The sequence below is a fragment of the Alexandromys fortis genome, unplaced genomic scaffold (assembly GCF_014885135.2).
Source record: "Alexandromys fortis isolate MF-2015 unplaced genomic scaffold, M_Fortis_MF-2015_v1.1 scaffold_44, whole genome shotgun sequence".
Lineage (NCBI taxonomy): Eukaryota > Metazoa > Chordata > Mammalia > Rodentia > Cricetidae > Alexandromys > Alexandromys fortis.
In genome coordinates, this window is record NW_026067921.1 from 7,271,212 (window position 1) to 7,293,226 (window position 22,015).

General features: G+C 40.8%; 1 protein-coding gene across 17 annotated transcripts in view; it reads left to right on the forward strand.

Moving 5' to 3' along the window:
* Positions 1-22,015, forward strand: part of Rbms3 (RNA binding motif single stranded interacting protein 3) — a 1,002,574-nt gene that overhangs the window by 844,433 nt on the left and 136,126 nt on the right. The window lies entirely within an intron of this gene.

Here is a 22,015-nt window from a genome sequence, read left to right on the forward strand (position 1 = left end):
TCTCAGGTTTTTAAGTGGATTTAGCCCATCACGTCTGGGCGCCATCTGTTGAAATAGGAGCGGCAGGGCTGCGTCCCCGGCACCCGGCCGCCCGCATGGCTAGTTTATACCCAGAAATAATTACACGGAAACCGTATTCTTTCAAACACTGCCTGGCCCGGCTAGGTCCAGTTTCTTATTGGCTAGCTCTTACATATTGTTCTAACCCATTTCTAATATTCTGTGTAGCCCATGAGCTGGCTTACCAGAGAGGATCTTAACCTGCATCTGTCTGGCGTGGGAGCATCATGTCGACTCTTCCTCTAACCTTCTTTCTCCCAGAATTCTCTTCTGTCTACTCCGCCTACCTAATTTTCTGTCCTATGAGGGCCGAGGCAGTTTCTTTATTATTACAAGACCCACCTCCATCAGGCAGCTAAAGGCCTGTTATTATGGGCAAAGATTAAAATTCCTCTGGACCAGGATCTATAATTTTCTATATTAAGTCTTGGGTCAGTGCCATCGTGCTAATAAATGAGCATCTATAACTCATCTAAATTTCTTCTTCTCGAAAAGTGCTAGGGGGAACAAATGCATGATGGCCCCTACAGGAAAAGAATGTTCACTGTTTGAAATAAAACTCCGAATCCACACAACGGGATATGATCCCGGTGAGCATATGGCCTTCATTTTTTGAGGAGTGTCAGGCTTTTTTTTTTTTTTTTTTTTTTGAGGAATGTCTGGTAGTTTCAGTCACCTTTGCTCTGGGTGACCCCTAGGTCTTGAGTAAAGGAACCTCTGGCGGCTCTATTGTTTTTGGTTGCAGATGGCCACTGAAGGAGTGTAGGAAGGACAATCTGTCCTTTTGAGACAGGCTGTGTGAAGTTTAAATGGTAGCTGGTGGTGCACACGCCCAGTCCTTGAGATACATGGAGATCCAAGCTATCGCCTTTCCTGTCTTTCTTTATTACTATGTGCTTTATGAACTAAGCCAAATAGCATGTTGTGATGGTTCCGTTTCCTCCTGCAAGTCCTACTTAACGGTAATCTAGGCTTGGGTAGCATATCTAACAATCCAGAGCTTACCCGGCATACTCATGGCTACAGACAGGTTCAAACCCGCGTATAGCTAAAACAAAACAACGGCAAACCCAGCAACGTAAGGCTTCCACTCCTTCTTGCTCTTGGAGTTTATGTATGTCACTATAACACGCCTTAGACTGTGCTCAGATGTAATTACAATCTCTCAGCAGCTGTTGAGCTTGCGAAGTCTTAACAAGGGCATGCGAGAGGTAAATGATAACCTAGGGCTTTTATCTTAACATCTCCACTATACCCTGATTGTCGCTCTAAAATTGTAGTCAGTGGGGATAGCTGTTGAGTCAACATGATAGATATGACAGTATGGTCGGCTTGACAGATCTAGAATCGTCTGGGTTTTCTAGTGTACCTCACTATTATATTTGTGTATGTATTTAACTGTCTGTTGCTCATCTTGCTTTGCTATGATCTCCATGGCATCTGTGTCTGTGAGTCCCATTCCGTGGAATCTAGAATAGCGCCCGGCACACAGGGCATGCTCTGTAAATGCCCTCTGAGCGACTGATGCTGAGGAAGCATAGCAAGGTTGTGAGAAGCGTAGCAGAGGAGGTGAGAAGGCACAGAGGACAGTTTGGGGTGCACCGTGAAATATTAAGTGCTTAGAATTAGGACGGTGGTTTGGTTAGTGGTTACAGCTCTTGCCGTGTAAATGTAGGGACTGGAATTTGGATCCCGGGGCCCACATAAATTCAGGGTATTTGTAGCAGACTGTATCCAATTTCAGCCAGGAAAGGTGGATACCAGAAACAGCGGATTGGTGAGACTAGAGGTTTGGGTTTGATTGAGAGACCCTGCCTCAAGGAATGAAGTGGAAAAGTGATGGAGTATCATTCCCAACATCAACCTGGAGCCTACACACACACACACACCCCACAGAGGTCTACATACATGCAAAACTACGCACACAAATACATGAAAAATAAATAAGAGCCTAGGACTAACTCCAGTTTTTGGTTTTTTCACTCTCAACTCACCTACAGCCCAATACTCAGTTTCTCATCTCAAAATGCATTTAAAAATCAAAGCCAGATTGTTACAGTGAAGAAATTGGTTCTTAAAAGGACCCGTCCTGGTGTCATGCGCATAAGCAGCACCATTTCAAACCTGCTACTTCTGTATTTTTTTCAGATCTTAGAATACACATGACATCCTAACTGCAACTGTCATCCTTCGGATGTCTGCCTTTCCCCAGTTCTGAACCAATAGCAGAGGGTTCTGCTTTATTAGAACCAACTGCTCATGGAGAGAGCTGGGCCAGATGGGTGATGCTTCATTTGAGCGACACTTGGGGAAACTCTACCCCTCTGAACCCATGTGGGCACAGCCAGGTATCACAATGTGGTGTTTCCGGCAATGCAGGTCAGCAGCTCTGTAGATCTGCTTTGTTTTGTGCTCGGGAGAAAAATGGTGAAGGTGTTTTGCATTGATTGTTACCCAGTTCTCATCTAGAAGGAAGATGGGAACATCTAGAAGGAAGACAGTCAAAAAGGCTGTACAGCTCTTTACCCTTGTCTTTGGCCAGTGTGCTTGAGTGTGCCGCTGATGGGGTGTGTCTGATGTGAAGGACAATGCAGAGAATCTTAGAACCCTGAGATTTGTCCGCAATGATAAGATGGACCACAATCTATCTGGAGGGAAGATCTCCTACACAACATTGTAATCATGAACTTCAAGCTTCCATCATGGCCACTCAGGCTCATTTTCTAAGGATACTACTACTCTATCTGAACTTTCAAAATGTTATTCTTTGACAGTTTCATAAATATATAGAATGTATTTGATCATATTTATCCACCATGACCCTCTCATATCTCCCCCAATCCTGTCAATATCCTTTTTCCTCACAATAAGTCCCCTGCCTATTTTTATGATTAAAAAATTCCATTTATTCTTTGACAATTTCATACATGTATAAAACATATATTTAATCACATCCTCGCTATTATTTCTTTCCTAATCTTACTGGACCCTCTCTTATCAAGAAGTCCCTTTCTAAACTTAACATAATTCTGTATGTGGTTCATTGAATTTAATTAGGATTGCTCACAGGAGCATGATGTGGGGTTATTTACAGGGACATGGGCAGCTTACCCGTGGTTCTACTGCTGACACAAAATGATTCTTTCTGCCCAACAACCATTAACATCCAATAGTTTCTTGTAGATGGAGGCTATTTGTTCATTCCCAGCCACCCAGACCCTAAATAATCACACAGGAACTGTATTAATTAAAACACTGCTCAGCCTATTAGTTCAGAATTCTTATTAACTAACTCTTACATCTTAAATTAGCCTATATCTATTATTTTATATTTTACCATGAGGCTCATGGTTCTGTCTGACATCTGTCTCCTTCGGTGGCTACATGGCATCTCTCTGACTCCTCCTTCTTTCTCTCCACATTCAGTTTAGTTTTCTCGCCTAGCTCTATTCTGTCCTGTCATGGGCCAAAGCTGCATCTATGTTCATTAACCAATAAAAGCAACACATATACAGACGTATTTCCCACATCAGTTTCTAAAAGAGGGCCAGGGGCTTATGACAGAGTCATACAAGCATCCCATTAGAAACATTCAATAATTGCATATTCTCAGCACTATGACCAGTAATGAATTTGTGCAGAGAACATGGTCTACTGACAACTACTCTTATAGTAACAGTAGAAAACGAGGCAAGTCTCCAAGAAAATGGCCCCAGAAGCAATACTTACTATGTACCCAGTGGTTCCTGATATTTAGGCTATGTGCTTCAATGTTTTGTAAAAGCTATCTCCTATGATGGTTTGAATGAATAATGTCCTTCACGGGCTCATGTGTTTGAATATCCAGCCCCCAGTTGATGATGTTGTTTGAGTAGGTTGTGGAACCTGCTGGAGGTGATGAGGCTTCAATGTTTATAGCCTCATGTCTCTTCCTGTAAGCTCTCTCTTGTATCTGGGTGTAGTTGGAGATTTGCCATCTCAGCTTTCTGCTTCAGATTCTTGCTGTCATGCCTTCTTCACTGTTATGACCTCTAGCTCCTTGGGACCATAAACCAGGATGAACTCTTCCTTCCCTAAGTTGCTTTTGGTTGTGGTGTTTTATCATAGACATAGGAAAGTAACTAATTCATTTCCCTACATGCCACACATAAACCCATAACTGCCAATCTGTCATTCATTGAGCCTGTGTTTCTCACACACTATTGTGGGATTTGTAGTTAAATTCTCCAATGTAAACTCTGTGATCAGAGTTATATAACCAAGTCTCAGAAATTTTCTGTGGCTGACATTAATTAAATACAAAGCTGAATTTTGAAAAGATGCATTATTAGCCAAAGGACTGTAGTTATGCATCATACCTCAACTCTGGATTTTGAGAATGACTAATTAAGCATGTTGTTCCCCATTAATGAGGGCACTGTGTGCTTCAAGATGACTAAGTGTTCTTGCCTGCTTCTCTTTGTGTCTAGCCATCACATCAGATGCCTAAGAAAGATTTGCCCATTGTATTCAGTGGGAACAAATGATTATGCAACAATGAACACGTTCCCAGTTCTAATAGTTAATACAATGGCCAACATGTATCCAGAGGAACTTGCAATACTCAGAAAGCATACAAGAGGCTTCCAGTGTAAAGCAGGGACCAGAAAGCATTCTTGACTCACTTATTAAGTATTAAAGGCATTGTTAAGAATTGTAGGACTCTTTAGTTAGAGATACTTTAAAAACTTGACAGATATGTCTGGTCATCAATAGACTAAAGTGTAGTGTTGACCAGTTCAGCTGAGAGTGGTCTGCTGGCCTCAAGCCAGAGGGAAGCTCTCAAGGCATTGCCCACACTGCAAGTAAATGAACTTGCTAAAGTTGTTTCTCTCCCTCTCCATCTCCTCCTCCCTGACCTCTTTCTCCCCTTCCCTTGTCCCTTCTCTATTTCTCCCCTCTCTTTTCACCTCTCTCATGTTAAAACTGACTAACACAGAAATTCTGGCTTTAAGAGATTTTTAAAGCTAAAGTGGCATGTAGACATGCATGCTGCGTTGCCTAACAGATGTCATATTACAGGTTTATGCCATGGGTGAATAGCGGAAGAAATTGGAAAGGACTTCTGGGTTTTTCATTACCTCACATCCACTTTGCTATTAGAAAGAATTATCCCCTGAGCACTCGGGCTTTGTGCCTTTTTTTTTTTTTTACTTCTCAGTGTTTTGTAGATAACACAAGACTGGATATAGGATCCATGTTTTATATCAATTTTGAATAAATTTCAGGCAAGAGAGAAAGAACACGTTGAAAGACTGCATTGAAATTAATTAAGGATGGGTACCCTGTGGGCATTGTGGCAGGAGGTTGGGAGAAGAGGCCAGGAGAGTCCATCCCTGCCACTAAATCAGAAGCAGAAGTCACTCCATGTAGAAGGGTGTTGACAGAGGTTTCTGTCCCACCTGATCCTGCAGCCATTCAGTCCCAAAGAAACACACAGAGCTCTACATTAATTATAAACTAGTTGGCCTATTAGCTTAGGCTTCTTATTAGCTCTTACATCTTAAATTAACCCATAATGCCTGTCTGTATTAGCCATGAGGGTTGGTACCTTTTATCAGTGAGGCATTCTCATCTTGCTTCCTCTCCATCTGGGTGATAGCTTCAGACTGAGATTTTCCTCTTCCCAGAATTCTCCTGTTCTGGTGGCCACACCTATACTTCCTGCCTGGCTACTGGTCAATCATCATTTTACTAAACCAATGCAAGTGACAAATCTTTTACAGGGTATAAGACCATTGACCACACATCAGAAAGGGCTGTGAGAATGTATGGACTGATGTGACAGGCATCCACCCTTTCTGCTTGTTTTTGTTGAAGTACAATTAATAAAAACTCATAGAGACAGAAATTGGGGTTCAATCTGAAGGTCAGAAAAGCAAAACAGCCAGCCACTGGCTCTTACCTCGACCTCAATCTAAAAATGCAATCCTGCCTCCAGGAATCCTTGAATGAAACTGAACCTGAAAGATGTCTCCTCCCATTTTATAATCCTCTCTAGTTCTGGGATTAAAGGTGTGCACCATGACTACCTGATTTTTGTGGCAAGCTAGTGTGGCTACTGGGGTTAAAGGTGTGTGTCATTGTTGCCTGGTCTGTAAGGCTGGCCAGTGTGGCTATTTTACTTTTCTGATCCTCAGGCAAGCTTTATTTATTAAACTATAAATGAAATGCCACTACGTTTGTAGATGAAGATGAAAACACATATGTTCAGTTCATGATGTTGGGTAGACTTTTGTGTTAAGTAATTTGGGTTTTAAACTTGAGAGATAAAAATAAAATCTGCATTGCAGAAACCTCTATACATGAGTGGAATCTTCATGAGATCCCTTAAAGCTTGCTCCTAACAGAGGAGCCAGTGCTTAAGCATGGTCAGTAGATTTCTGAATATTCACAATATTCCTCTCATTTAATCTAACCCTGAGTTGTTTTGTCATATTACCATGATAAAAACAAGCAGTTATTGTTCTTAGAGACATTTATATGCAATTATTTTTGGTGCTAAAATCTTCTACACAAAGGTATATCTTACTTATTTAAAATTATATATTTATTTATTTTGTTTTGTATGTATGAGTGTCTGCTTGCATGTATGTGTATATAGTGCCTACAGATGCCAGAAGGGGGTGTCAAATCCCTTGGAATTGGAGTTACAGATGGTTGTGAACTAAGGTTGATTTAGGTGCTCCTGGATGAACCAAGATCCTCTACAAAAGCAGCACAAGCTTGGGACTCGTGAGCCATCTCTGCAGCCCACTCACTTCTTGCCCTATGGTACCTTAACTATTTAGAGCATGGGTAAATTTTGACATTTATTTGAAAAACTCAGTTTCTAAAGTCAGGGTTAAATGTGTGTTTATTGATCACTAAAGTGATTTAGGTTACATGAGTCTCCTCTTGAAGTCCTCACGATTTTGGTACCTTGACTTTTGAGTTAGAAGTTCACTGCCCAAGTGCTTGCCCCTCTAAATCATTCATCTGCTGAAGAAGATGGTCTCAGGTCAGCTGATACTTATTACCTTGTTATAGATAGATATGGGCTGATGTACAATTCACTTTGGAATGAGAGCTGTATTTCTGCTCACTGTGGTCATCACACTGTCTGAAAGTATTCAGGCTTTGCTACTAAAATACATGCCTAGGAAAAAGGAGGAGAACTGGGTCCTTCTCAGCCTGAGAGGGCATTCAGTTTGGAGATGCATATATGTTTACTTTCTTCCTGAAAGAAGAACCATAAGTGGATCCCAGATCGTATTCTCTTTTACACTTATCTCTTTCCTCATTCCCCCAATACAGTTACTTTTTCTAGAGTTATGAAGAGTTCCACATGAAATTCAAATTACCCATGGGACGAGGGGTGAAATTCTACACTTTTTTTTCTTCGTAAGGCTAGCAGAACTAAAGAGAGGGTTCAAGGGCTAATACCACATGCTGCTCTTGAAGACAATTCAGGTTGGTTTCCCAGAACCCACATTAGACGGCTCATAACCACCCTTGAATCCCATTCTAGAGGACCAGATACTTTCTGATTTCTGTCAACACCTGCACACACACACACACACACACACACACACACACACACACACTCACATGCATACACCTCAGGTGGCTCATGACCACCTGTAAATCAATTCCAGGGGACCAGACACTTTCTAGGCTCCTTGGGCACCTGCACACACACACACACACACACACACACACACACACACTCCAATCTCCAGTTTCTCTGAGTTTCATTATAGGAGTAATATGAAGATGTTATCATATCCCACTACATTTTTTTCTAAAAACTTGGTCAATGAACAGGGAAATGCATATAAGTCTCAGAACACAATGGAAGCCTGCAGTGGACACTGGGTGCAGATGGCAGGGGCTCAGCTAGCCTCAATCAAATCACATTTGCACCCTCATGGGTGTACAGAAAATGTGGAAACACATTCTGGAAATTGAATGAGACAAAACTGATTCCCTGCTGATAAACACGTATTAATTACACTTTATTATAATTGTGCTACAGCCCTGCCTGAGAAGCATTTTCTTTCACTTTCTGTGTGTTGTGTATGTGTGTATGTATATGTACACGTGTGTGTGTGCAGTAGTATGATGCAGACATCTGTGTCCACGTGAAAGCTAGCGATCGGTGCTGGGCACTTTCCTTAGCCATTGCTTTGTTTTCTTTTGTTTGTTTGTTTGCTTGTTTTATGGAGAAGCAAGCAATGTTTATTGAGAAGTTAAGAAACATCCCCCCTGTACCTTGGAAGGGACTTAGAAAGATGTCACCTTCAATGTATTTTTTTTTTTTGAGGCGGGCTCTCTCTCTCTGATCCACCAATCAATGTGGGAGCTCACTGATTGAGCCTGACTGCTCAGGCAGCAAGCTCTGGCGGGGGATCTTCCATGCCTACCTCCCTGTGTCTTCATTATTCTGCCGAGACTTGGGAATGCAGCAGGGCAGGGACTTCCACATGGGTGCTGGGGTCCAGACTCAGCCCTCCAGGCTCCCACAGCAAGCACATTACCAAGAAACCCTCTCCAGAGCTGAGCAACATTTTATCTTATTTTTTTTATTGAAAGAAAGAAAAGAAATTCCCGCCTCCTCCCAGTCTCCCATTTCCCTCCCCCTCCTCTCACTCTTCTCCTCCCCCCCACTCCTCTCCCCCTCCCTCTCCAGTCCAAAGAACAGCCAGGGTTCCCTGCCCTGTGGAAAGTCCAAGGTCCTCCCCCCTCCATCCAGGTCTAGAAAGGTGAACATCCAAACTGGCTAGGCTCCCACAAAGCCAGAACAAGAAGTAGGATCAAAACCCAGTACCATTGTCCTTGGCTTCTCATCAGCCCTCATTGTCCGCCATGTTCAAAGAGTCGGGTTTTATCCCATGCTTTTTCAGTCACAGTCCAGCTGGCCTTGGTGAGCTCCCAATAGATCAGCCCCATTGTCTCAGTGGGTGGATGCACCCCTCGTGGTCCTGACTTCCTTGCTCATGTTCTCCCTCCTTCTGCTCCTCATTGGGACGTTGGGAGCTCAGTCCAATGCTCCAGTGTGGGTCTCTGTCTCTTTCTCCATCCATCGCCAGATGAAGGTTCTATGGTGATATACGAGATATTCATCAGTGTGGCTATAGGATAGGGTCATTTCAGGTTCCCTATCCTCAGCTGCCCAAGGAGCTAACTGGGGACATCGCCCTAGGCACCTGGGAGCCCCTCTAGGTTCAAGTCTCTTGCCAACCCTAAGATGGTTCCCTTAATTAAGATATGTGATTCCCTGCTCCTCTATCCAACCTTCCTTTATCCCAATCATCCCGCTTCCCAAGTTCCCCCCATTCTCACCTTCTTACTTTTCTCTCCCTATCTCCTCTTACCCCCGTCCCACCCCACCCCCAAGTTCCCAATTTTTTGCCCGGCAATCTTGTCTACTTCCCATATCTAAGATAATAACTATATGTTTTTCTTTAGGATCACAGAATATAGACTCAATGACCATTATTTGTGGCTAGAAACCAATTATGAGTACATCCCATGTTCTTCTTTTTGGGTCTGGCATACCTCACTCAGGATAGTGTTTTCTATTTCCATCCATTTGCATGCAAAATTCGAGAAGTCATTGTTTTTTACCGCTGAGTAGTACTCTAATGTGTATATATTCTACACTTTCTTCATCCATTCTTCTATTGAAGGACATCTAGGTTGTTTCCAGGTTCTGGCTATAACAAAAAAAGATTGTATGTGCTAATACATAAAAGTCTCCACATATGTTAGACGAACAGAGCCAAAATGCTAAGTGATACTGTGTTATTTGGAATTAAAAGTGACATAGATGGATGTATTTTCTTGGAAGGAATTACATAAACAATTACAAAGAGGTCTTACTTTTTATGCTAAACTTTTGACTAGTAGGGATAGACTAACTTTATACACATTTTCTTACATCAATATCCTCATATAATTTAATATCAAAGAACAACGGCACTGTAAGTTTATAGCTAATTTTTTTTTATTTTTTTCTGACAAAATGCCATCTTACTGTCATATGTAGCAATCTCCAAATGCAAACTACAGTACATGAAGAAGTCTACTAGAGGCGAGTAACTAACTCTCTTTAGGGACAAGTCACAGGGGAGATGAGGCAGGGTCCAGATGAGGACTGCCGTGTTCAGTAAATCAGAGGTTGCTGTGTTCTGCATCTCCATGGTTGACCTCCTCTGTGCCCCTTCTAATCATGAGGGTTCCTGATATGTGGCTAAGTCAGTTGTTGCTTCTTAGATATGCCAACTCCTTAGTATTTCCATTGTCTTTATCTAGCACCCATATTTCTGCTATCTTCACCAGGTCATAAACTCAAAGGAGCCATCAGCAAATCCTCTTGTGTGTGTGTCATCCCCTCGGAGCACAACAGCTGTCCCTTGAAACTGTAGCTGTGCATTCGCCCCTGTGCGGGTCAGTTTCATGTCAAACTGACACAAGCTGCTGTCATCTGAAAGGAGGAAACTTGAGAAAATGCCTCCCTAAGATCTGGCTGTTAGGCATTTCCTAATTAGTGATTGATCTGGGACAGCCTGGCTCATTATGGGTGGGGTCATCCTTGGGCTAGTGGTCCTAGGCTCTGCAAAAAAAAGCAAACTGAGCAGGCCATGAGGAGCAAGCTAGTGAGCAGCACCCCTCCATGGCCTCTGCATCAGCTCCTGCATCAGGTTCCTGTCCTTGTGAGTTCCTGTTCTAACTTTCTTCAGTGACAGATTACTTTGTAGAAGTGTAAGCCAAATAAACCCTTTCATCCCCAACTTGCTTTTGATCATGGTGTTTCATCATAGCAATAGGGACCCCAACTAAGACACCTCTTTCTGGGGTGAAGTTTTTCTCCTCAAAATTATATTTTATCATAGAAAAAATTTATCAGATACAAATCAAAAACTAACTAGTGACGCTTCATCTTTAAGACAGGAGTAATGTTGAGGTCATGATTTAGATGATAAATTAAAATTTGAACTGGAGAGATGGCTCAGCAGTTAAGGGAGCTTACTATTCTTCCAAAGGACCCGAGCTCAGTTCCCAGCACCTACATGGCTCATAACCATCTGGAACTCCAGTGCCATGGATTCTGAGTTCTCCCTGACCTCCTCAAGCATACACACACAGACACACAAATAAAAATAAGTCTGTTAAAAATTATTTTTATGTCTTATGTCTAAGCACAGCTCTCTGTTTTTATCATCACTGTGAGATACTTCTTTTTCTTATTAGGCTGCTTAGAAACTTATATATGAACTAAATATGTGTACTCATTTATTAATTAAATATTATACTGGGAATGTACATACAAATTACACTTTCTTTGAGGCCATCTACTTTGTTCATTTCTACTTTCTTGATTAAATTTCTTTGCCATTTTTGGTCTGAAAGATAATAGTAGACATACATAAAACACTTGTAACATAACCAAATGACTTGTTTATTCTGCTAAGGCAAACTGTTATTAAACGGATAAATCATTTGAAGAAGTCTCAATGGTTGCTTGACATTCAGTGCTAACCCTAACCTGTGGCCAGAAGAATCATTGTCACTTTAATAAATGCTCAGACTTCTCTGCCTCATCTCATCTACTATTATGAACTGCTAAACATGAATTTCCTTTTGCCCCCGATGATGAAAAAGAAAGAAGAAAGCAGTTGGAGAGCATGCTGGCTTAGAAGTCAAGGGAAAGGTTGGAGAGATGACTCATGGTTTAGCTTCATTCAGTGCTCTTCCCGAGATCTAGAGTTCAGTTCCCAGAGCCCGTGTTGGGAAGCTCACAGCTCCCTATGACTACATCTCCATGTGGCCGGAAGCTCAACTCCAACTCCCGATGTTCTAACACTCTTTTTTCACCTTTGTGGGTACCCATACACACTTGAAGTCATATGCATGATCTTTTCCCACGTGGTGAAAATGAAATAAATCTTCTAAATATGCTTCCAGCTCTAAAATGGAATCATTTTGTTAATGAAATTGTCAAAAACTATTTCCATGTCAATTATGGTTTTAACTTGGAGCTGTCTAGTTTCCCATCTAGAAATATGTATACACACCTGCAAGAATAGGAGTTGTATTATGTATATGGAAAATGAGGCAGAGGGTGAAGTCGACATTGTCTGGTGGATCATAGGCAGACCCTTTGGAGGCCTGCCTGTGTCTACATTGTCTGATGGAGCATAGGCAGACCCTTCGCAGGCCCGCCTGTGTCTACTTCTTAGTAGCATTTGTAGGACCTCCCTAGTGACTTATCAAAGTGAAGATATTGTTACATTCCAAAAATAAAAGTAAATAACGTTAACTTTAACTTTGTTAAGCCAAGAAGTCTTTGGCGTCCCCTTATTTAGTTTGCTTGAAGCAGGAGCTCCTGTAGCTATTAGCCCATCATATCTGTTTCTATATTGATGTATCATACTTAATATAAAGTTTAGAGGACTACAGATTTTCCAGTAAGCAAGCTGAGAGTAATTACTTCTTCATAATTACTGGGAAACTTTATTGCCATGCATTGCTGTAATTATATTTTGAATACTCCCCATTTGAGCGATAGACCGTAATGTCTTCTCCTATCTCACAGTCTGAGACTTATAACAGCCTCTTGCTTCCACAAAGGCCTATTATTCATTTAGTCTCGATTTTAACTACTGTTAAAAGCAACTAAACAAAATTAATTGACACCATAATACTGTAATAAGGAAATTGAAGGCAATGCTATATTCCCATGCCACAGAAATCAGCTCATTAGTCAGGAGTTTGCAGCTGTCCAAGATGACGTATCTTTCCCTCTGTGTCTGGACAGTCAAAGCAAGGCAGATCTCAAAGTTTACTCTGTGGGCAAATCACTTGAGGTTAAACATGTGAATCATGGTCAGAGGCTATGGGTAAAGAGATCACTGGGATGTATTTGTATGGTCAAATCAAGGAATGGTATCCTGCATGTGTCATGTGCTCTCTGATAGCGAGAAAATCATGCAAGGCTTACTGTACTCCATGAACTGTTCGCCTCTGGACAATGATCAACTCCATCTGGATATCTGGAACTCAAGGATCATATCCTGTATGTAAACCCACCCATCTTCTAAAAATTAAGATTTGTTCTTTATTATTTTTATTTATATGTTTAAGTGTCTTAGTTAGGGTTTCTGTTGATCTGGAGAGACACCATGACCATGGCAATACTTATAAAGGAAAACATTTAATTGGGGTGGCTCAATTACAGTTCAGAGGTTCCATCCATTATCATCATGATGAGAAGCAAGGCAGCATGAAAGACAGATGTGGTGCTAGAAAAGGAGCTGAGAATTTTTACATCTTGACTCATAGGCACCAGGAAGTGGCCTGAGATACTGGGCATATATGGCACCTCCAAGCCTACCACCACAGTGTCACACTTCCTCCAACAAAGACACACCTCCTAATATTGCCATTCCCTTTAGGGGCCATTTTCTTTCAAACCACCACAATATGCTTGTGTCTCTGTGTGTGCCATATGTTTTCAGGCTCCTATGGAGGCCAGAAGAAGGCATCAGATCCCCTGGAACTGGAGTTACAAGCAGCTGTGAGCCATTCTACAGGGGTGCTGGGAACTAAACATGTGTCCTGAACCAAGAGGAAGAGACATTCTTAACCACTGAGCCATCTCTCCGGACCCATCTTTTTAAAAAAAACACATTTAAAGTTTTACTTTAAGATATAATTTTAAAAATCAGTTTATTAATTATTTTGGCCAAGGCTGTTGATAGATAAAAACTCAATATTTCAACTTTACAACATTAATTGGCATAAATGCCATTTTCAGTGGCCTTAGCCTAACACCTTGCAAAGAGCTGCAGCAGAATCATTCAAGAATAGCACCCTGCTAGAGACTTTAAAATTCAAACACATTTCAATTGAAAACTAAAAATGCCTTGCCCTGTGACTTCTAAACTTTCACTCTGTGCTCAAATTGTTCTTCCAAGGTTATTTTTTATTTCCACAAACAAAAGGCTCAAAAAACTTCAAAAGGAATTTAAAAACCATAATCTGTGGTCTCTATATATTTAATCATTGGCAAAATGGGCATTTGGAGTGTTTCTGTAATTAAAAAAATATATATCTTTATTTTATAGTTGTTTTGTCTGTGTGTATGTCAGTGTACCATGTGCATGTAGTGTTAGTAAATGCCAGAAGAGGGCATCAGATATGTGGAACTAAAGTTAGGGATGATTGTGAGCTGCTCACAGATTCTGGGAATCAAACCCAGGTCCTCTGGAAACGCAGTCAGTTCTGTTAACCACTGAGAAATCTCTTCAGCCCCATATGTCTGTATTTTTTAATACTAGTAGATAAAAGAGTTTCCAGAGTTAATTAAGCCATCATTCAAGCAAGGCCCTTTCTTTTACTATAGGTATGATCTTCTAGGTCTAGCTATTTCAAGGTTCTACAGGAATTCCTTTAAATATGTATGTGTGAGCATGCAGGGATATGTCTACATACACACACACATACACACATATTATATACACACACATTTCTTGTGTGTATATTGTGTATTTATTATGTGTGCATGTGTTTTTGCATAGTGATGGAGACCATAAGTCAAACTTGAGATTGTTCATCAGGATACCACCCACATGGTTTTTGATAAAAAGTCTACCATTTTTCTGGAACTGAATGGTTTTCCAGGATGCCAAGCTAACAAGCTCTAAGGATCTATTTTCTCCTTCTCCCCAGTACTAGGACTGCATGGTGCATACCATGCCTGACTTCTAACATAAGTTATAAGGGTCGATCTCAAGTCTCCTGTATGCATTGCCATCTTTCTAGCCCTTTAATGCATATTTCTTAACCAACCCCCTGTGTAAAGAAATGTACAACACATATAAAGATACTTAATATATTGAAATTAAATTAAATTTATAATTATAGATATTAACTTGTTTTTAAAAGAACAAACAAAAGCATGAAATATTTCTTTGAACAGAGAAAGACTTCGTGGGACATGTCTATAGAATAATTAGCATTTGATATTTTAATGTGAGACCTAGAGAAGGCAGTCCCCAGTGCAACCTGAAACCTGTTGCTATGTGAACAGTTAGACACTCTAGCTAACAGAAAGAGGTATCTTTAACAGCTTTGCATTCATAATAGAACTCTTTGCAACCAAACAATGGTAAAGTCAACAATAACTAGAAATAAAACCACAGAGAGTTCCCAGAGCAACCTCATGAGGCATGAATTGTGATCTACCCTGCACAGAGTGAGATGCTTCTTTGGCGGATTTACAGTTCTGAAAGAACCCTTGCACTTCAGCAGCCAAAGAATGATAAAGTTAATAGTAGCTAGAAACAGTAGCAGAGGAAGCTGCTGAGAGTGCTCAGGTCAGCCCTCACAAGCCTACATACAGTAGCAACACAGACTACATCAGGAAAGGGCTATTAACAGAAGTGTTGTGACATTAATGGGAAGCAGGGTGGGGACAGAGGACAGAAGGCAGCAAGAGTGTGTTGCCTCCCTAAACATGATATATCCAAAAAGACAATTTGATTTGCTTGTGATATGGTGAGTCACTGATGATATGAATGGCAGCACCCCAAGACAGACATCTGGAAACAGAGGAAATCCCTGGGTATGGTCCAATGCCAGTTGCTATGGAAACAGTGCACAAAGGTGTGGCTGAGGAAAGATATAAGTTAGGAGCTGTGATTGAGGACTTGTGGGAATGGACCGTATATCTCCAGACTGGGGCGGAGCACTTAACCATTACTATTTCCTTCATGAAAGAAGTATGATAGGGACATTTGATTACCCCGGAAACCTTTTCATTGATGAGCATACTGGCCTGTGCAGAGAGAAAGGGCTTTGTATAGGTTAACTGTTGCTGACACGAATAAAAAGTTTTGGTTATCATGAACAAAAGAATGTCTCTTTCTTATATAATGCTTCTGGGCTCAAAAGAAAGTTGTGTGAGGAGAAAGAAGTTTTGGAATATTATGGGTGAAAAACTTGTTCATTATCTTGACTATGGAGAGTATCACATGGGCATAAATTATGTCAAACTTGGAAAACACCTGCTGTGAACATGTGCAGTTTATCGTATGTCAGTTAACTCGATGACACGTTATTTTGCTTTTGTCATGTTTCTAAGTTTGTTAAGTTTCTAAGATCAGTGGCCCAGCACGTTGGCTCAGTGGGGAAAGGTGCTTGCTCTGATGCTTAAAGAATGGGTCAAAAGCCTAGGATTCACATGGTAGAAGTGGGGAGCCCACTAGTGCAAACTGTGCTCTGACTTTCAGATGCACACTTCCACACATGCCTACAAACAAATAATAAGTGAATAAGTAAATAACTGTGATAATTCTAAAAATGAGTCGGAGATGTTGGCTCTTGTCTGTAATCACAGCACTCAAGAGATGTAGACAAGAGATCTACCATGACTTTGAAGTCACCCTGGACACCCAAATAAGCTCTAGGCTAGCCAGGCTGTAGTGGGAGACTCTATTAAAAATATGTAAAAGAACAAACAGACAACTGTACCATAGAAATAAAACTATATGTTTTGCATTTACATACATGAGTTCAGTTGCTGGAACTTATGTGTGTTACATTTACACACATGAGTTTAGTTGCTGGAAAGTATTTCACCTAACAGGTATACTGAGGTGACACTTCTTATCATAGGAAACACGGCTGATTTCTTGGAGCAGAAAATGAAAATTCCCTGTAGATTTGTGCACCCGAGTGAGGAATTTGTACTTGTGTCAATGAGATGATCACATGTGAGCCTGGCATCTCATGTAATGGATGGATGGGCCCAGAATCTCAGAATGTCAAGGGAGCAAGCACTCTGAAGAGGATTGGTTTTACTTGGCATATGCAGTTTGCAAATCTCACAGGAAATATTCTCACTCATCAGATAACGGGATTAGTGATTGATTGTGTTTAGCTCTTAGTTTGGTCTTCTAGAGTGACTCACCCTCAGTTATAATCAAGGCAGAAGTTTCTACAGCTACAGTGGTCATTCTTTCCCTTGCGGGATTTGTGTAGTTTCCCCAAAGTCACTAAGTCAGATGGTCAGTGAATCAGACAATGAGGAAACATGTGGGTCCCATGATCTATATAGGATGCTTTCTTTCTCAAGGGATCTTATTCTCAAATGATACCCTCAGATCTCCAGTACATGTCTAAAACTGCTTCTTATTATGAATCCCACACATCTTCATTTATAAATTAACATTAGTGTATTGGTCTCTTTTCTATTGTAATGGTGAAGAACCATGACCACAACAAATTCTAGAAGAGTTTATTTGGATTTATGGTTCTGGAGTGATAAGTATCTGGAATGGCAGAGAGGCATGGCAGCAAGTGACAGAAAGCTGTGAGCTCCTATTTTCCAACACAAGCAGGAAGCGGGAGGAGCATGCACACTGGCAATGGCATGAGTCTGTAATTCCCAAAGCCACCTCCAGCGATGTACTTACTCCAGCCAGGCAACATCACCCTGCATCCTGCCCACAAACAGCACCACCCACTGAAGACCAAGTGTTCAAACATCCGAGCCTGTGGGGGACATTCTCATTTAAGCCACAAAAAAAAAATTGTAAGATATTAACAGCAATCCAAAGAAAACGGGAAAAGTGTGTTACATTATACTTTCATAAGACTGGTGTGAATGCGATCGCTCCCTCACACTGAAAACATCATAGTGTGCCCCCTTTCTCCTTCATATAAAATGTGAGATGATACTGTTATGCGAGAGACTATCATGGAGTCAAAACACACATATGCAAACATTTACTCACCCAGAAAGGGAACCCATGAAAGACCAAAGTGACAGTTGTAACAATTGCACCAACTTGGTGAAGCAGTGAATACATACTTGCTGGTATTTATTAACAGGAGTGTGAGTAAGGGGGTCATTTACATAAACCTGGATGGCCAAAAACAAACAAACAAACAAACAAACAAACAAACAAACAAAGCAGCTGCATTATGGAAAAGGCCAGCAGAACACCAAAGACTACTGTCAAAAGTTTCCCCTGCCATCTACAGCTTGCAAGCAGCTGGATACCTGACTATCTCTACTGTCTACCATTCAGCTGGTGGACCCCCCTCTGCTCCACCGCCAGCAGCTCTTTTTTGCTTTCTAACTGCTGGGGATGGGCAGAAACCCTCCAAATCTCTTTTCTCCCAGACATGTGAGATGAACCCCCTGATGCACATTCTGGAGGGAATAGTTCAGTTTGTAGCAAATTATCATACAACAGGTCCTGCACTCAGAGTGACATGAAGTGAGTGTAATAGGCAATATGAGTTCAGTGTGTGGTTTATGGTCTCCCTTTAGTATTCTAGAGCCTTTAACTCCTTATGTAGAAGAACCTAATGGTTTCTCTTTGACACATTCTAATTGCCATCATTTCCTTAAGGCTGCTATGTAGTAGAGTTAAGGGATATTAACAAGTACTGAATCCTCAGCAGAAGGTCTGGTACTAACGGCAGAAGCTAGGTAGCTGCCAGTCCAGTAGCATATGCAGTAGGGAATGCTGGGTAAAGGACGACTTAGGTCCTGGGTGAGGTGGGGTGGAATAGTTGTGAGAGTTCATTAAGTTTTCAGATCATCACAATAAAGAACATGAGTTGATTGCTTCTGAGAGTTTCCATTAATTAATTAGTCAGCTAATTACTTAAAGACAAGATCTCATGTACCAGGCAGGCCTCAAACATATGTAACCGAGAATGATGTTAAACTTCTGATACACCTGCCTCCACCCTGCAGAGTGCTAGGATTACCAGCATGTGAACCATGACCTGTTTATCCAGGCCTAGGGACTGAACTCGGGGCTTTACACATGCAACAAACGGACTAAACAGCTGAGCTACACCGTCATGCCATTTAGTTAATATTTTTTAACTACACCTGATCCCTAATAGATAAAACTGTGGAAAGTGACACTGAAAAGAAGGGGAACCACCCTATGATGGTGTGTGTTCTACATAGGACAGGAACCCCATCTGACTTTCCATTACTCTTCACCAGAGTGAGCATGTCTCTTTCTTTTCCTTCTGTTCTGAAAAATAGAAATCTGCAACTAACCAAGAATAGACTTAGAGGGTTGATAAAAAAAAAAAACATTGCTGTCTTTTAGAGATGAATAATTTTCAAATATTTATTTGTAGACACATGTTCGCAGAAAGCCTATTTGCAGATGCTGGCTTGCTTGTATTCTTTCTTCACTATTGATTTTTGAGACAATTAGAATTGTCTTCAAACTTGAAAATGCCCAGGGATACAATTAATATTTAGCTAAGTTCATGTTCTCAGATGGCAATGGAAGGAAGTGATTTATTTTTGTTAATTATGAACTTTCAAAATAATAGTTGGTTTATTCCAACACATACACCAGCCAATTAACCTTCACAGCCTTCTTAATGTATTCACCAAGTTTGCTGGGTCAATGTGACTTTCTCTTCAGACATGGAGGGATGTGGAGGCAGTCATCAATTATCAACACAGAATGTTGCTTTGTTGGGTTTTTAAAAAGACATTTTGCAGTGCCATTGTTGGAAGAGACATTCTAATATATTTTAATTTTTATCGCATTATTTAAGAAAACTTACTTAATAAAAATGTACAAGACCCCTATAGTTATAGCAGTTCATCAGATAAGATTCACACTACTATGCCATCTACCAAATTGCAGAAAGGCTGAAGTTAGTGGAAACAAACAGGTTTACTCAGGGTCAACCCTACGAAAATAAAGAATGCTTTTCTATCTCCAATTCCTACCTTCCAGGTTTTAGTACTGCTTCTGTGGGAGGAAACAGGGTAGAGGAAGACAGAGGCAGAAAGCCCTTCTCTGGGCAGGGTCTTAATCTTCAAGGCACTGCCTCCACCTCCTCTTCTTCTTGGATTTGGACCTGGGTTTCTGTGGGCAACCTATGTTTTTTCCCTTCAGACAAATATGGTCCTTTCTCCACATCAGTTCTCTGAGCTGAGGAGGAATTGGGGAAGACTGTTTTAGGGGCTAAATGCTTACCAGTTTAGAGCTAAGAGAACAGAAGAGGCAAAAGCTGTCCCCTGGGAGCTGCCCTGACATATTTGGTGATAGATTATCAGATTTTTCACTTGGCATCCCCACAGTTGAACACCCTGCCTTCTCATTAGCTTTAACTGGGAAGCTGAAGGGGAAAATCCTGAGCAGAGGGTCCACTTCTGTGAAGTTATAGAGGATTAGTGAGAAAACAAAGCTAATTTGGCTGCTATTTAGCTAAATATCTACATCTTTGGCAAGAAGCTCCCAGAATCTCTTTTCTGTTTTACCACCTGAAGATGCTGGTTACCCAACCGCAAGAGGAAGCATTAATCTAATTAATATTTATCAATGAAAAAATCAGGAGTCAAATATTGGGGTAAGAACCTGAAAGTTCAGAGAACAAGAAGCAGCCTACCTCTTCTGTTCCTATGTCCAAAAGGGCTGAGATCCTCTCTCTGCCTACCTTACCACTTCCTTTCTTTCTCTTTATAGTCCTCCAAACCTCTATGGTCAGCTAGTGGCTAGCTCTGTCCTCTGACTCCAAGCAAGCTTTATTTGTTAGAAAACAATAAAAAAAACACACAACATTTTCCCATTTGTGTCAAAATAGAAATTAAGTACAATAACAATATAGAAATATATACAGACAGAAATTACAATAACATTGTCTATTCCATTTGCATTTAATCAATTTAGGGAAAATACTCCATTATCTATTCTATCTTACTGAGTTCAAAATGTCATAACTAATTCATTTTCTACCCTAACTTGTAATACCAACCAAAAGCTTTTTTTTATGTCTCTCAACCTTTCACTTTACACCTCTTTGCTGAGTTCCTTTTCTGAATTTGATAACAAGGAAAACTATAGTTATAACTATCTAGTCTTCAACTCCATCAGAGACCTGACAAGGATATATTATCTGAGTAAACAGGCAGTACAGAATAAATAACTTCCAAAACTAAGAAATGAGAGAAACATCTGGCTGACTGGACAGTCACCCAAGATTCCTCTGTAATGTTGGGGCATCTATCCTCAGCCTACAAGTCTAGAATATCTAATATATATGAAATTTTTGGTTGACTTTTTCTTTTTTCTTTTTTCCTTTTTTATTGTTTCATTGAGGTATATATTTTTCCTTACTCCTCTCCTTTCCTCCCCACTCCCATTCTACCTTCTCCCAAGATCCCCATGCTTACAATTTATTCAGAGATCTTGTCTTTTTCTACGTCCCATGATGATTACATACATCCATGTATGTATCTCTTAGGGTCCTCTTTATTGTCTAGGTTCTCTGGGATTGTGAACTGCAGCCTGGTTTTTCTTTGCTTTATGTCTAACAACCAATTACGAGAAAATACATACTATATTTGTGTTTATGAGTCTGGGTTACCTCACTCAGTATGGTGCTTTTTAGTCCCATCCATTTGCATGCGAATTTTAAGGTGTCATTGTGTAGTACTTTATTGTGTAAATGTACCACATCTTCTTTATCCACTCTTCAGTTGAGGGGTATTTGGGTTGTTTCCAGGTCCTGGATATTACAAATAATGCTGCTCTGAATGTAGTTGAGCACATGTGCTTGTGGTATGATTGAGCATCCTTTGGGTATATACCCAAATCATGACCCACCATGGTTGACAAGCCCTGGCTCCTAACAGAGTGCATTTCTGAGTTTGTAACTTTGTATTCAGTCCCTTCTCCAAGCTGCTGCTCTGATTTTTAACAATTTCTCAAAATTAAATTCTACGGTTTGCATAGTGAAAGTGCAGCTGACTTGAGGAGGAGATAATCACACACAAGCACTGGGGGTGCATGTGTTCCTCACTATGCTAGAAGGCTCACGACCTGGAGACAAGTGTGCATGCGATTTCAACCATTTATCCAGGAGTATATATTAC